We start from the raw sequence: 17,082 nt of genomic DNA, 5'->3' as shown, positions 1-17,082 counted from the left end.
ATAACTAGCACTGGGCTAGACAAAACATGCAAAGAATTTTTTTTTTTTTTTTTTTTTTTTTTTTTGCTTTTTATGGCTGCGCCCTCGGCATGTGGAGGTCCCCAGGCTAGGGGTCCACTTGGAGCTCCAGTTTCCGGCCTACACCACAGCCACAGCAACTGGGGATCTGAGCCGCATCTGCGACCTACACCCCAGCTCATGGCAACGCTGGATCCTTAACCCACTGAGCGAGGCCAGGGATCAAATAGGCAACCTCATGGCTCCTAGTCAGATTCGTTTCTGCTGCACCACGATGGGAACGCCAAGAATTTTTTTTTTTTTTTTTTTTGGAGACATTGTGACAACGGGTAGTACAGAACCATGATCCCTAGGAGAAGAAGCACCCATGTGGGCCTCATGATCACCTGGCTTTCTTCCTGGAGACAGTTTCTAGACCACAGTATAGAGAGGCAGAGCCCAAGCAGAGAGCAGTGAGCTCACTGAGCTGAGGAGGCAGAAATTAGACTTTAGAGCTGTTGAAACAGCTGAAATTTATGAGGCAGGGTAGTGAAAAGGAAAGAGCTGCAAGGGAAGGAGCTTCAGAAATCTGTGTAAGAGTCCCCTCAAGTCTTTAACTGAATACTCAGCGGAGCATGGAAAGATGAGAGTCTGCAAAGTCTGGCAGAGAAGAGCTATTGAGAAATTGGTAGCTGCACAGAGATTCCGGATGTCTCACCATGCTGGGAAACACAGAAGTTCCAACCAGCCAGAGTGGCTGAACACTGTGCAATTCAATTAAGGCCACATCTTAGGAAGAGAGCTAGTCTAGCCCCAAAGAAAGGAATACTCTAGACCAGTCCTTAAAAGCTTAAAACAAGCCTCGAAGAAAAAAAATCAAATTGATTCACCAGTAAATTGATGGCCCGCTAAAACATATCTCAACCATTAAAGGAAGCCACGTAATTCCCACAACATAGCATGTACAATATACAGCCTACAATAAAAAAATCACTGGACAAGAGTTCCCATCGTGGTGCAGTGGTTAACGAATCCGACTAGGAACCATGAGGTTGCAGGTTCCATCCCTGCCCTTGCTCAGTGGGTTAATGATCTGGCATTGCCGTGAGCTGTGGTGTAGGTTGCAGACGCGCTCGGATCCCGCATTGCCGTGGCTCTGGTGTAGGCCGGTGGCTACAGCTCCGATTGGACCCCTAGCCTGGGAACCTCCATATGCCACGGAAGCAGCCTAAGAAATAGCAAAAAGACCAAAAAAAAAAAAAAAAAAAATCACTGGACAGGTAAAGTAGCAGTAAAATTGATTCCAAATCAAGAGGGAAAAAACAGTTGAGAAAAACTCAAGCATGATAAGAGGTTTTAGAATTAACAGACACAGATCTTTTAAAAAGCATTAAAGAAAGAAAATTTAAGGATTTAAAGGGAAAACTGAGGCGTTCCTGTTGTGGCTCAGTGGTTAACGAACCCAACTAGCATCCATGAGGACATGGGTTCAGTCCCCGGCCTCGCTCAGTGTATTAAGGATCTGGCGTTGCCATGAGCTGTGGTGTAGGTTGCAGTCTTGGCTTGGATCCTGCATTGCTGTGGCTGTGGTGTAGGCTGGCAGCTGTAGCTCTGATTGGACCCCTGGCCTGGGAACCTCCATATGCCTCGGATATGGCCCTAAAAAGACAAAAAATAATAGTAAATAAATAAAAGGAAAGGAAAACTGAATATAGTGAGTGAAAAATTAGAGAAATTTAGTAGATAAAGGAAAACTATTAAAAAGCAACAAATGGAAATTCTAGAATTGAAGAATATTGGAAATTCAAAATTTGCTGAAGGGGTTTATGGGCAGATTAGAACACTAGGAAAAAAGGTCAGTAAACTTGAAAATAAGACAACGGACCTATCCAAAGTAAATCACAGGGAAAGAAAAAAATTGGCAAAAATTGACTAAAACCTTAGTGACCAATAGGATAATAATCTGCAATCTAACAGTATAACTGAAGTCCGGGGGAAGATGAGATATTATAGCACAAAAAATACACTTGAAAAAATAATGACTGAAACATTTCAAACATCTCAGATATAATGAAAAAATATCACCCCACTAATCCAAGAAGCTCACATGTTGAAAACCAAGGATACATAGAAAAATCTTAAAAGCAGGAAAAAAAAAAAAAACAGTGAATGAAAAAAATAATAAACAATGATAAAACAGTGACTTATAAGAAATAATGCAAACCAGAAGACAGTGGAAAAATATCTTTAAAATACTGAAGGGGAAAAAATTTGCTAACCTATAATTATAATTCGTGCAGTGAAAATATCTTCCAATATCCTCCAACAATTAGTTGTAAAGGCAACTAATAAAAGAACCAGAGCTCTGTGGAGAAATAGCTGATTCCAGGATTAGGACATGAAAAGTATAAGATAAACCTGAGACATTTTATAGATCCAGAAAGTACTAATGAATGTGGAGAGAAAGGTTAGGTTTGAAAATCCTCATTTGGCAACCATCATAGTAAAAACCGGCTCAGGAATTCCCACTGTGACTCAGCATACGAACCCAACTAGTATCCATGAGGACACAGGTTTGATCTGTGGCCCCATTCAGTGAGTTAAGGATCTGGCATTGCCCTGAGCTGTGGTATAGTTCACAGATACAGCTCAGATCTGGCATTACTGTGGCTGTGGCGTAGACCAGCAGCTATAGCTCTGATTTGACCACTAGCCTGGCAATCTCCATATGCCACAGGTGTGGCCCTAAAAAAGACCAAAAAAAAAGGATATACATACAATATCTTCAGGGAAATTCAAGAAGCTATTACAAGCATAAAAAAAGATCAGAAAACTCTAAAATCAGAAAATTCAAGATTTAATTTCACTCTCAGAAATTAAAAATTTGAGGAGTTCCCTGGTGGTACAGGGGGGTAAGGATCTGGAATTGTCACTGTCATGGCTTGGGTCACTGCTGTGCTGTTGGCTCAGTCCCTGACCTGTGAACTTCCACATGTTGCAACCTCAGCCAAAAAAATAAATAAAATAAAAATTGATCACTGAAAAAATTTCAATAGAAGGATTAATAGATCAGAAAATAGATTTTTAAAATAACAAAATAGGGAGTTTCTGTCATGGCACATTGGGTTAAGAACCCCACTAGTATCCATGAGGATGCAGGTTTGATCCCTGGCTCTACTCAGTGGCTTAAGGATCCGGCATTATAGAGAGCTGTGGTGTAGGTCACAGATGCTGCTCAGATCCTGCATTGCTGTGGCTGTGGTGTCAGCTGGTGGCTGCAGCTTCAATTGGACCTTTAGCCTAGGAGCTTCATATGCTGCACCTTGGACCCTAAGAAGAAAACAAAAACAAAAAACAAAAAAACGAAATAGAAAACATGAGAGAAAAGACACCAGCTATACAGGATCCATCCAATTTCCAACATCTGACTAATAGCAGTACTAAAACTGGGAGTAAAAACATATTGGTGGGGGGAGGGGGCGAGGGGGAATACTTTCAAAAAATGAAACAAGAAAATTTCCTAGAGCTGAAGAACAATGGAACACTGGTCCATTGAACACTGGACCCAAGATCCCAGAATAACGAATGAAGGATAACTCCACCGAGGTGTACCGAAATCATTTTCGTGGAAGTTCAAGATGCTGGGGATACAGAGAACGTCAAAATAGTTCAGCGATCAACACACTAACATCTCACCTATACAGGACCAATAGTCAAGTAAGGTTCTGAACATTGACCAGAGAGCCTGGCGCTCACAGTCCCCATAGGAGTGCACCTCACACCGCAGGAGTCCCCAGGAAGGCCCTTATGCTTTGCCTAGTACGTTGTTACTGGCATAGCTTTCTTTTCACAGCAAAGGGAATCCCTGGAGAGCAGGAATACCAACCTATTCATCTTTATATGCCCCTCTCTTCTTATCTCAAGTCCTACAGAAAATACGCAAAGTTCTTTCCAATAAGCTGTAGTCAGTCTCTGTCTCTCTCCCTATCTCATTTCCTGCCCTCCCTTTTGGTCCCTTCTTTCTCTACTCACTTGTTGGTCCTGGAAACACTGACTGTGATGCAGTGTCCTAGGTCAGGGGCTGTCAGGTGAACAAAGACCGGCGGTGGGTTCCAGGAGTTCACAGCTGTGAGAAGACAGGCCTGGTGCAGGGACAGGGCCCTCCTGGGAACCTGGCAGTCTTCCTCTCAAATTATAGCACAGAATCCAGATGTACCTACATAACAGTTTCAGGCTTTCTATTCTTAAACTTGAGTGAAACATAAATTTTCCATTTTTCTAGTGTAAACATTTAACTCATTTTTTACTTACAGCATTTTCTAAAGGGTCAGGGGCTCCTGAGGGAAGGAAATGTGCCTCCTTCATATCATCTAGGGAGAACCCACATGTTCCCTCCAAATGCTGTAAGCCCTGCCCCAGTGAATTATTAGTGGTTCAGGGACCCTGGGTGCCATGCTTGGGGATTGGGACACTGAGGCCCTACGCAAACAGTTCCCAGAGGAGGCCCGCCCCCCTAGTGGCCACAAGTGGGAGCTGCGGAGTTCTCAACCTGAGAAATGCCTGTGGGGTCCTTGAAGTTCCTATACACACCCTCCACCCAACCCCACCCCACCCTGCAGAGGCTGGACCCCCTTTTCAGAGTCTGCCTGTGGAAAAGGCACAGACCACCTGGAGTTTCCATTTACACAGTCTCTCTGGGTTCTGGGGAGAACTTACTTATGTGCTGGATTTTCCCTGACTATGTCAGACAGATCCCCCTACCCAGGCCCATGCTGTGAGAGCAGCTACTTCCTGGCCATTCCCTCTGGACATCAGAACCTTGATAACCAAGCTTAGTTTCAGCACCCCTCCCTTCTAAGGCCAGGGAAGAAGCTTTAGTGAAATGTTCTTATGAACACATTTATACAAAATCTGCAAAAGTAAGATTTTTGGGGTGTTATTTTTCCTAAAAACAGTCCCACAAACCTTTTAAGCTTTAGACTACCCACAGTCTATACACATCTGACCCTGATGGTCACACTGGAAGCCACTTGATTGAGAGCTCTCTAGACAATTCTTTAACTTTTTTTCCTTTTTTGTCTTTCTAGGGCCGAACCTCCGGCCGATGGACGTTCCCAGGCTAAGGATCTAATTGGAGCTGTAGCTGCTGGCCTACACCACAGCCACAGCTATGCCAGATCCAAGCCACATCTGCGGGCTACACCACAGCTCACAGCAATGCTGGATCTTTAACCCACTGAGTGAGGCCTGGGATCAAATCGGAGTCCTCATGGATACTAGTCCAGTTCGTTACCGCTGAGCGGCAATGGGAACTGCAACAGTTTTTTAACTTAGACATCTAGTCCCTGACCCCACTTTACCTCCTGGAAGGAACAAGTGGCCTCTGGGAGGGCAGTCTGTGCAGAGGTCAAGAACATGAGTTTGTACCACTCTTGGGCATCTATCCAGAGAAAACCATGACTCGCAAAGACACATGTACTCCGATGTTCATTGCAGCACTCTTTTCAATAGGCAAGACATGGAATCAACCTAAATGTCCATCAACAGAGGAGTGGATCAAGAAGATGTGGTACATATACACAATGGAATATTACTCAGCCATTAAAAGGAACGAAATAACAGCATTTTTAGCGACATGGATGGACCTAGAAATTATCATGCTAAGTGAAGTCAGTCAGACAATGAGACACCAACATCAACTGCTATCACTGACATGTGGAATCTGAAAAAAGAACAGAATGAACCTCTTTGCAGAACAGATACTGACTCACAGACTTTGAAAAACTTATGGTTTCCAAAGGAGACAGTTTGTGGGGGTGGGGGGATGCTCTGGGGTTATGGGATGGAAATCCTATAAAATTGTGATGATCATTGTACAACTACAAATGTAATAAATTCATTGAAAAAAAAGAAGAACATGTGTTTGTAGGTCAGGTCCATGTAGGTCTACATCCCACCTCTATCCTTAGGCATGTTACTTGATTATGCCTCTCTTTCTTTATTTCAAAAACTGGGGTAATTGGACATACTCTTTAGATGGCTATGAGCATGGAATCAAAGAATGCATGGAAAGGCTTGTTTCATGCCTGGCCAGTAGGAGGTGCTCCCGGAATAGGGGTTATGGGATGGTCGGTAAATAGATACCCTACTATGGCAATGAATACACTTACATTAAATTGAACCAAATAAAATTGCCAGTATTTGGCTCTTTTTTTACCTTAAAAATGGCGGTTTCGGAGTTCCTGTCATGGTGCAGTGGTTAACGAATCCGACTAGAAACCATAAGGTTGTGGGTTCGGTCCCTGCCCTTGCTCAGTGGGTTAATGATCCGGCGTTGCCGTGAGCTGTGGTGTAGGTTGCAGACGCGGCTCGGATCCTGCATTGCTGTGGCTCTGGCGTAGGCCGGTGGCTACAGCTCCGATTCAACCCCTAGCCTGGGAACCTCCATATGCCGCGGGAGCAGCCCAAGAAATAGCAACAACAACAACAACAACAAAAGACAAAAAGACAAAAGACAAAAAAAAAACCAAAAAACAAAAAACAAACCAAAAAAAAACTCTGATATAAAATAAACGTCATGGATGTGATAGTGATAGCATGGTGACTATAGCTAATAACACTATTGCATATTTGAAAGTTGCTAAGTGTATCTTAAGAGTTCTCATCAAAAGAAAAGAATTTTTCTTTGTCTTTCTAGAGCTGCACCCACGCCATATGGAGGTTCCCAGGCTAGAGGTCAAATCAGAGCACAGCTGCCCACATACACCACAGCCACAGCAATGCCAGATCCAAGCTGAATCTGTGACCTACACCACAGCTCATGGCTACACTGGATCCTTAACCCACTGAGCGAGGCCATGGATCAAACCTGCATCCTCATGGATACTAGTCAAGTTCTTAACCCACTGAGCCACAAGAGGAACTCCAAAAGAAAATAATTTTTGTAGCTCTGTGATGATGGATGTTGACTTATTGTGGTGATCATTTGGCAATATATACAAATATTAATTCATGATGTTGTACACCTGAAACTAATGCAATGTTATATATCAATTAAAAAAAAAAGAACACTTTTATTTAGAAAGACCTCTGATGGAATAAACCCTCCTTGCCCTGGTGCTTTTCATCTTAATGGCCAAGGGAGTATACAGCAAGTTTTGACAACTGCAGCCCAAAACCTGATTCTCATCAGCCAGACCACAGAGGACCCCCTCTGTCCCCAGCACTTCATGAAACACTGTCTCCTGCTGCCAGTCTCCCCATGGCACCAGCTGCTTTCTGGAATGCAACTCCTATTTTGGAGGAAGCAGAGTTTTCCGGGCCTCTTCCTATCCCAGTCGTTGGCACCTAATCCAGAATCTTTCCTTCCTCACCTGGCCCTCAGGAAAGCAGGGGAAAGGCTGGTGGGGAGCGACCTAGATGGAGTCCACTGCAGAGGCCCCACCTGGTGGCCAACCTCTTCCAGCCTAAGGCTGTCTCTGAGAATCACAGTCTCACAAAGATACCATCTGGCTGCCCCTATTTAACTATTTCCACCCCAAGTGGCCCCCAGGCCACACAGAAAATGCTCAGAGAATGCCAGGGCCCCTGCCACAAGCACAAAGCACAGTCCTGACAGCCAAGTTGGGACTGAGCTAGTCAGTCAGTCAGACCATAATCACAGGTGCCCTCAGAGATCAGAGGGGAGCGTGCCACACAGACTGCGCCAGCAGAATTCTGAGAAGCAGAGGCTGACCAAGCTGGGAGCGCCCAGGGCTCATCAGTGAATAATACTGTGAGAGAAAAGAGAGGAAAATGGATTGGGGATGGATAGCCATCACAATGCAGACATGCTCGTTCCTGCGGGCCCCCTGGGAACTCTGGAACAAGATGTCCAAGGATTCCTGCTCAGAGTCCCTCCCTGGGCAGAAACAGCCATGCCCTACACCATCATCATGCTCACAGTGGCTGAGCTCAGCTCAAAAACTGAAACTAATCTTGAACGTGGACCAAGCTACTGAGGCTGTCAGCTCACCTTAATCTTCGAAGTTTCTCGAAAGAGAAGCAGGCAGTGCAGCTGTGTCTGCCACAGTGCGTTCCTTATGCTCCATGGGCCGGCTCTTCTACACACATGTGGCAGATTCTGGGGGGCTGTCTTCTTTCAGGAAAACCTACAAAAATGAAAGACCCCATTCACTACAATTGGTTCGTCCTGGGTCCACAGCTGGTACCCATTGCCTCCCTCCTTTACCTTTCATTGCAAACTTCCCTTGCCCTCAGCTACCACCTCTGTGGTCTCAGTGGTTTACCTGCGGTGTGTAAAAAGTCTTGGTTCTTTTTTTTTTTTTTTTTGTCTTTTTAGGGCCAGACCCTCAGCATATGGAAGTTCCCGGGCTAGGGGTGGAATAGGAGCCGTCGCTGCTTCTGCCTGCCTACACCGCAGCTCACAACAATGCCGGATCCTTAACCCACTGAGCAAGGCCAGGGATCAAACCCATGTCCTGATGGATACTTGTCAGGTTCATTACCCCTGAGCCACAATCGGAACTCCCCAAGTCCTGGTTCTTGAGGATTCTGAGCCCCTGGTAACAAGAAAGATACACCGTCCAGATCCTTCTCTAAGAAAAGACATGCCGGGGGCGGATGAGGATGGCAGAGGAGTAAGATGTGGTGCTCACCTTCTCTCACAAACACATCTAAAAAACATAGCTACATATAGAACGATTCATGCAGGACATCTGCTGGCAGAAGACCTCAGACCTCCCAAAAGGGCATGAAACACTCCACAAAACTGGGTAGAACAAAAGGAAAAGAGAGAGAAGAGAAAACAAGGAATTAGGATGGGACATGCACTCCTCAGAGGGAGAAGTGAAAGAGGAAAGGAACACGCACCTTGGGAGGCCACCCAACTGTTGGGGAGATCAGCCAGGACAAAGGGGGAATCTCAAAGCCTCAGAGAAAAGCGCAGCTGCTGGACTGAGGAGGGCAAAGCAGAGAGAGCTGCACAGACCATTGGTACCCTGCCCCAGATGCCACAGCCTGAGATGCTTGGGCAGGGGCTGGGCACTCAGACTCAGCCTCGCGAGGTCAATTCCGGGGAGAGGACTAGGTTTGGCTATGTGGAGACAGCCTGAAGGGCTAGAGAGCACTGCGCCACGGGCTGGGGACCGAAACACCATAGCCCAGGGGGGAACGGGAGGAGGTCTGGGAATGCCAGAGAAGCAAGGCACCATTTGGGGGGAGTGATGCGGGGGCGGGACCATCATAGGAACATCTTTCTCCAAACAGGCATGGCACTCTTGGAGACAGAATGCCTATTTCTCAGGCTACAGGGGCAGGTGGAAACCACAGCAACCATCTCAGACTCTTAAGGTGGGCTCAGCCCTCTACCACTAAAGATCCCATAAATAGGCATTACCTGCAGCCCCAGTCACTTCAGGAGTCATTGCACCACAAAGGGCCCTGCAACCAAGCACCACCCGTTACCTCCATCCCGCTGCTCCAGGAATGCACATGCCACACCTTTGCCACTGCCAAGGGCTCTGGGCATCAGCTCCAGCTCCCTGAGGGTCACTTCCACTGCCCAGGGCCCTGAAATCAGGAGTAGCCTGTGCTTCCACCTCCCCGTGGGTCCTCACTGCTGCCAAGGACCCAGCAACGAAGCACACCTACAGGTGCTGCCCATTGCCTCCATCTCCAAAGAAAAAAAAAGAGCAGCAAAAGAGAATATAGAATCGACTGGAAAATAAGGTTGAAAATGGCAATAGGTGTTCCCATCGTGGCGCAGAAGAAACGAATCCCACTAGGAACCATGAGGTTTCGGGTTCAATCCCTGGCCTTGCTCAGTGGGCTAAGGATCCGGCGTTGCTGTAAGCTGTGGTGTAAAACAGGTCACAGATGTGGCTCGGATCCTGCGTTACTGTGGCTCTGGTGTAGGCCGGTGGCAACAACTCCGATTAGACCCCTAGCCTGGGAACCTCCATATGCCACGGGAGCAGCCCTAGAAATGGCGAAAAGCCAGAAAAAAAAAAAAAAGGCAATAAATACATAGCTATCAATAATTACCTTAAATGTCAATGGACTGAATGCTCCAATCAAAAGACACAGAGTGGGAGTTCCCATTGTGGCGCAGCAGAAAGAAATCCGACTAGGAACCATGAGGTTGCGGGTTTGATCCCTGGCCTCACCCAGTGGTGGGTTAAGGATCCGGTGTTGCATGAGCTGTGGTGTAGGTCGCAGACGTGGCTTGGATCTGGTGTTGCTGTGGCTCTGGAGGAGGCTGGCAGCTGCAGCTCCCATTAGACCCCTAGCCTGAGAACCTCCATATGCCACAGGTGTGGCCCTAAAAAGACAGAAAAAAAAAAAAAATAGAGTGTATTTAAAAAAAAAAAAAAAAAAGCTTACAATAAGCTGCCTACAAGACACCCACTTTAGGGCAAAGGACACATACAAATTGTGGTTCAGTGGGCTAAGAACACAACACAGTGTCCCTGAGGATGCAGGTTCAGTCCCTAGCCTTGCTCAGTGGGAGTTTAGGACCTGGCGTGGCCACAAGCTGCAGTGTAGGTCGAAGATGAGGCTCAGATCCCACCTTGCTGTGACTGTGGTGGAGGTTGGCAGCTGCAGCTCCGATTTGACCCCTAGCCTGGGAATTTCCATATGCCACAGGTGGAGCCATAAAAAATTTAAAAAAAGAAAGTGAGGGGATGAAAAAAGATATTTCATGCAAATAGGAACGACAGGAAAGCAGGAATCTCGATACTCATAATCAGATAACATAGACTTTAAAACAAAGGCTGTAACGAAAGTTAAAGAAGGACACTATTTAATGATAAAAGGATCAATCATAAAAGAATACTATGAACAATTATATGCCAATGAATGTGACAACCTAGAAGAAATGGACAACTTTCTAGAAACATACAATCCACCTAAACCGAATCAAGAAGAAATAGATAATTTGAACAGATTTATCACTAGAAATGAAATTGAATATGTAGTAAAAACATGCCCTACAGGCCTTCACATCATGGCTCAGTGGTAACAAACCTGACTGGTATCCATGAGGATGCAGGTTCTATCCCTGGCCTTGCTCAGTGGGTTAAGGATCTGTTGTTGCCATGAGCTGTGGTGTAGGTCACAGACATAGCTTGAATCCTGCCTTGCTGTGGCCGGCAGCTGCAGCTCTGATTTGACCCCTCGCCTGGTAACTTCCATGTGTGGGTGTGGCCCCGTGAAAGAGGGAGGAAGGAAGGAAGGGAGGGAGGGAGAGAGGAAGGGAGGGAGAGAGAGAAAAAGAAAGGAAGGAAGGAAACTGAATATAGAGCTATGATTCAGCATATATCTGGACAAAATTACAATTCAAAAAGATATATGCACCCATATATTCATAGCAGCACTATTCACAATAGCAAAGACATGGAAACAACCTAAATGTCCATCGACAGATGAATGAAGATGTGGTACATATATACAATGGAATACTGCTCAGCCATGAAAAAGAATGAAATAATGGCATTTGCAACAACATGGATGCAACTAGAGATTCTCATACTAAGAGAGGTTAAGTCAGAAAGAGAAAGACAAACACCATATGATATCACTTATATGTGAAATCTAAAATATGGCGCAAATGAACCCATCTATAAAACAGAAACAGACTCAGACATAGAGAACAGATTTGTGGTTGCCAATGGGGGAGTGAGGGGAGGAAGTGGGATGAAGAGAGAATTTGGGGTTGGTAGATGCAAACTATTCCATTTAGAATAGGTAAGCAATGAGGTCCTACTCTATAGTACAGGGAACTATATCCAGTCTCTTGGGATAGACCATGATGGAAAATAATGTAAGAAAGGGAATATATACATATTCCTATAGCTCTGGTTTGACCCCTAGCCTGGGAACCTCCTCCAATATGCTGCAGGGGCATCCCTAATATAGCCAGGATTTGTTTTAATAGGGTACGGTGAGGCATGCAGACATGAAAATGATTGCTATGAAGGAAAAAATGTATACTCACAGATTTCTAGAAACAGGACCACACAGGACCACATAGGGAAGGCCCAGTGTTGGTCAGGAGGCAAAAGGGGACAGAGTATGACTTGAGACTTTATTGGGGTTCTTATGAGAAGCACCGGGCGAGGTACACTTAAGTAAGTTTAGGGCACGATGGTTTGAATGCCTTCCTTGGGCTCTAGGCTATGGACGTGGTCCCTAGTTAATAGGTACCTTGTCCTCTGCTGTGGCCAGCGCTGCAGGGCAACAGGAGATTCCGGGAGAGGGACAGCGCGGCATAATAAAACACACAAGACTCTTTTACATCTAGAAAGTGGGGGACCAGGAGGCACTCTGTTCTGCAGAACAAAGGCACCAAGGCTTTAGCCCTCATGACTTTTATTAGGGAAGGTGACGTAAGCTACTGAGCAAAATCAGGTGCAGGTAATGTTAAAGCTATCTCTTAGTGGTTGTTCTTTTGCACATATGCCAAATTTGTTTACTGCAGCATTCAGCAGTTTCAATGGTCTTCAATAGTCCTGGGGTGATTTTTTTTTTTTTTAAGGCTGCACCCACAGCATATGGAAGTTTCCAGGCTAGGGGCCTAATCAGAGGTACACAGCTGCAGGCCTTTGCCACAGCCACAGCAATGCGGGGTCTGAGCTGCATCTGCAACGTACACCACAGCTCACGGCAATGCTGGATCCTCAACCCACTGAGTGAGGCCAGGGATGGAACTCACATCCTCATGGATGCCAGTCCGATTGTTTCTGCTGTGCCACAACTGGAACTCCCCTGGGGTGATTTAAAGCAGCCGTCACCACTATTCCCCATCCCAAAACACACCCAGCCCCACACTGGCCTCGTGCTTCCTAGTATCTGCCAGGACCAATGCTCTCCCTTCATTATTAATTGTTGCCACCACAAAACTGAACCTGCACAACAGGCCTCTCTTTCCACACAGAGGAAACCCTCACCAAACCCTCCCAGCTGCCTTTCCCCCGGCCCCTGACCATGCCCAGGCTGGACAATGCCATTTTCCCGGGTGAGGGCCCCAAAGGATGTGCCTCAGGGTCGCCATGACTTCTGGGGTGACCAGGCCCCAGGACATCCCTGCACCAGGGGGACACCTACTGGGAAGGTGTCGGGCTCGGGAATTTCTCAGGAGGAAAAACTGACGGAGAAAAACTGGCTGTGACTCAAAAAATAGTCACCAGGTTATGTGGCATATTCATGGCCATTTCTGTTCTCCTTGCAGATGGAAAGATGTAGAAATATATAGACGATAAGTATGAGAAGCCTTTCCAAAGAGTTATCATGGAACAGCCCAGGTAAAGTCCACACTGACCAATGATCTCAGGCAGTTACTGCTCTATGCTTTGCTTTTTCATTCATAAAAAGGTCATCAAGTGTGTTGTTGTGAAGATTAAATGAATCATATGCATATAAAGTGCTTAGAACAACACTATGGCACCTAGTAAGTGCTATTATTATTTTTGCTACTTTTTCTAGAGTGATTAGAATTGCAACCTCGTGTATGTGTGTGTGGGTGTGTGTACGCAAATCTAGTTAAGGGCTTGGAAAGGTACTGAGCATTTTCATCGTCAGATGGAAAAGATGAGTTACATCCACTCCAGCTTGGTGCAAACCACGAACAATTAAGCAGTAATTGAGAAGGTAAACAAGAAAGGTAACTGGGCACCCTGGATGCTTGTGTTCCTTGTGATCTTGCACGTAATGATAGGGTTTTCGTATTTAGAGTGGAAAATTACATGCTTTCTACTTCTAATGAAAAGTCATTTGTAATTTAAACAAAATGCATATTTGATTAGCTCATGAGTTGTAAGAAATAAGTTAAACGAGTTCGGAAAGAAAAAAGGATTAAGGAGTTCCCAGTCGTGGCTCAGTGGTTGACAAATCCGACTAGGAACCATGGGGTTGCGGGTTCGATCCCTGGCCTTGCTCAGTGGGTTAAGGATCTGGCATTGCCGTGAGCTGTGGTGTAGGTTGCAGACGGGGCTTGGATCCCGCGTTGCTGTGGCTCTGGTGTAGGCCGGCAGCTACAGCTCTGATTCGACCCCTAGCCTGGGAACCTCCATATGCCACAGAAGCAGCCCTAGAAATGGCAAAAAGACAAAAAGAAAAAAGAAAAAAGGATTTAAAAAAATCACACATACAGTGTGAACCCAACTATATAACCTTAAGGCCCTTTCATCTTTATCTGTAAAATACAACAGTACCTGACTGGTCTAGAGGTAAAACCTGGATATGTCTGGACTCCTCTGATGCATCTCCTACAAAAAGACTTCTTTAGCAGGAAAGCTGAGGAGGTATGTGATGGTTAACTCCATATGCGAGCCTGACCAGGCCATGGGGTGGCCAGGTACTTGGCTAAACTCTACTGTGGGTGTGTCGGAGAGTGCTTCCAGAGGGGATCAACATTTGACTCCAAAGACTGAGTAAAGCAGATGACCTTCCCCAGAGTGGGTGCAAATCAGCAAATCCATGGAAGGTCTGAATAGAACAAAGAGAAGGAGGAAGGAAGAACTTACTCTCGGCCTGACTTAAACAAGTTCATTGATCTTCTATCCTCAGACTGGGACCCACACCACCCATGTTCTTGTTCTTAGGCCTTCAAACTTGGATTGGAACGATCTCACCGGCTTTCTGGGGTCTCCAGCTTGCAGACAGCAGATCGTGGGATTTCTCAGCTCCATAATCACATGAGCCACTTTCCCATAATAAATCTCTATATGCGTATTATACACACACACACACACACACACACTATATATGCAGTTGACCCTTGAACAACATATGGGTGCAAATCCATGCATGAATTATAGTTGGCCGTTCATTTGCATGGTTCCAACATACCTCCCATTCCCCACCCCATTGTGGATAGTATAGTATCATAGTATTTACTACTGAAAAAAATCCACATATAAGTGAACCCACAGTTCAAACCTGTGTTGTTCAAGTATCAACTTTAGTATAGTATATAGAATATATAGTAAATATACATATGTGTGCGTGTGTGTGTATGTATATATATGTATATATACTATTGGTTCTGTTCCTCTGGAGAACACTAATATAATACACCTGTGTGTGTGTGTGCATATGTACGTATACACATATATGTAAATATACATATATACATACATAAATTATACATATACATATGTACGTACAGTAGTTGCCACCCATATCCACAGGGAATATGTTCTAAGAACTCCAGTGGATGCCTGAAGCTGTGGATCGTACCAAACGCTATATACACTGTGTTCTTTCCTATACTAATGGCCAGGCTGCATATACAGTATAGATACACTGGACAGAAAGATGATCCACGCCTCAGGTGGAATGGAACAGAGTAGCTTGAGATTTCACCATGCTACTCAAAATGGCCCACAATTTAACATATATGAATTGTTTATATCTGGAATGCTCCAGTTAATGTTTTAGGACCACAGGTAACAAACCACACAAGGTAAAACCATGGATGGGGGGGACTACTTTATATACAACCATATATTGTGTTTTACATTATTGGCACTAAATTACAGGTGCAGACATTTGTAGTCATTGCAGACAGCTGAGAGTGGGCAGGGCAGGTTGTGGCCGGTCAATGCTAAAATGCACAGGGGAGATAGGGCCCTCTCTTTCCATAATGAGAGAGAATTTGCCACAGTGGAGAAAGAGACTGGTAGAGCAAGTAAGACCTAAAATGATTCCCCAAGTTTTGGGGCAGCTCTGGGTGCAACATCCGTGACAGCTGATACGCAAATACATGGCCCCAGGTAGGTACATCAAGGAGAAAAATTCTGTGCAGATGAACAGAAAGCATAGTCTCCAAAACTTTCATTCCACTTTAGAGTCCAAGCAACTCCTCAGCCAAAGGAAAATTGCATGGCTGGGAAAATTCTTCCCATTACTGGTCAGAGATATGAATCTCTTCCCAGGAGATGCCAGGGCCCAGTAGTCCCAGCTCAGCGATTAGCCCTGGCAGTATTTTTTTGGCACAGAGGGAACCAGTTCAGATGGTAGCAGAGATGGTGTGCCTTGGCAGGGGAGACCAGTCAGAGCTGTCAGGGCCAGCAGCTGCAGAATCAAGGCTCAGAAGTGGTACAAGTGCAGGCAGTGCAGCAGAAAGCAATGTTTAGAACCTAGGCCACAGGCCTTCTCTTACAGCCACTGAAAGACCTGGGCTGAGAAAACCATAATTCAAAAAGATATACACACCTCAATGTTCATGGCAGTACTATTTACAAGAGCCAAGACACAGAAGCAACCTAAATGTCCATTGACAGATGAATGGATAAAGAAGATGTGGTATATATACACATGATGGAATATTACTTAGCCATAAAAAAGAACAAAATAATGCCATTTGCAGCAATATGGATGGACCTAGAGATTATCATTACTAAGTAAAGTAAGACAAAGACAAATATCATATATCACTTACATGTGGAATCTAATTTTTTAATGATACAAATGAATTTATTTGCAAAACAGAAACAGACTCACAGATTTTAAAAACAAATTTATGGTAACCAAAGAGGAAACATGGGCAGGGGAAAGATAAATTAGACATTTGGGATTAACATATACACACTGCTATATATAAAATAGACAACCAAAAAGACCTACTGTATAGCTCAGGGAACTTTACTCGATAGTCTATAGTAACCTATATGGGCAAAGACTCTGAAGAAGAGTGGATATATGAATAAAAGAATCAGGAGTCCCCTCCATGGCTCAGTAGTAAATGAACCTGACTAGGATCCATGACGATGCACGTTCAATCCCTGGCCTCGCTCAGGGGGTTAAGGATCCAGGGTTGCCGTGAGCTGTGGTGTAGGCTGCAGATGCTGCTCGGCTCTGGCCTTGCTGTGACTGTGGTGCAGACCAGCAGCTGCAGCTCTGATTTGACCCCTAACCTGGGAACTTCCATGTGCCTCGTGTGTGGCTCTAAAAAGCAAAATAATAATAATAATAATAAAATAAAATCACTTTGCTATACACCTGAAAATAACACAATGTTGTAAAACCAGTATATTTCAATAAAATTTTTTTAATATTTTTTAATTTTAAAAGAACTGGGGA

Source organism: Sus scrofa, chromosome 13, assembly GCF_054392235.1.
Source record: "Sus scrofa isolate SSC_HxYL_T2T_F1_AM1 chromosome 13, Sscrofa_HxYL_maternal_Yorkshire_Landrace_v2.0, whole genome shotgun sequence".
In the NCBI taxonomy this organism is placed as follows: Eukaryota; Metazoa; Chordata; class Mammalia; order Artiodactyla; family Suidae; genus Sus; species Sus scrofa.
This window is presented reverse-complemented; position numbering follows the sequence as displayed.